The sequence below is a fragment of the Physeter macrocephalus genome, chromosome 9, assembly GCF_002837175.3.
Source record: "Physeter macrocephalus isolate SW-GA chromosome 9, ASM283717v5, whole genome shotgun sequence".
Taxonomy (NCBI): Eukaryota; Metazoa; Chordata; class Mammalia; order Artiodactyla; family Physeteridae; genus Physeter; species Physeter macrocephalus.
The window spans coordinates 80,969,428-80,969,726 of record NC_041222.1 but is presented as its reverse complement, the minus strand read 5'-3'; the positions used below and the strand labels follow the sequence as shown (position 1 = coordinate 80,969,726).

The 299-nt window shown below is 35.5% G+C and overlaps 1 protein-coding gene across 5 annotated transcripts in view; it reads right to left on the bottom strand.

Moving 5' to 3' along the window:
- The window catches only part of ERCC6L2 (ERCC excision repair 6 like 2), a 149,618-nt gene that overhangs the window by 89,328 nt on the left and 59,991 nt on the right, over positions 1–299 (bottom strand). The window lies entirely within an intron of this gene.

Here is a 299-nt window from a genome sequence, read left to right as displayed (position 1 = left end):
CCCTCAGAATGGGAGAAAATAGTTGCAAATGAAGCAACTGACAAAGGATTAATCTCCAAAATTTATAAGCAACTCACGCAGCTCATTAACAAAAAAACGAACCCAAGCCAGAAATGGGCAGAAGAACTAAATAGACATTTCTCCAAAGAAGATATACAGATTGCCAACAAATACATGAAAGAAAGCTCAACATCATTAATCATTAGAGAAATGCAAATGAAAACTACAATGAGATATCATCTCACACTGGTCAGAATGGCCATCATCAAAAAATCTAGAAACAATAAATGCTGGAGAGG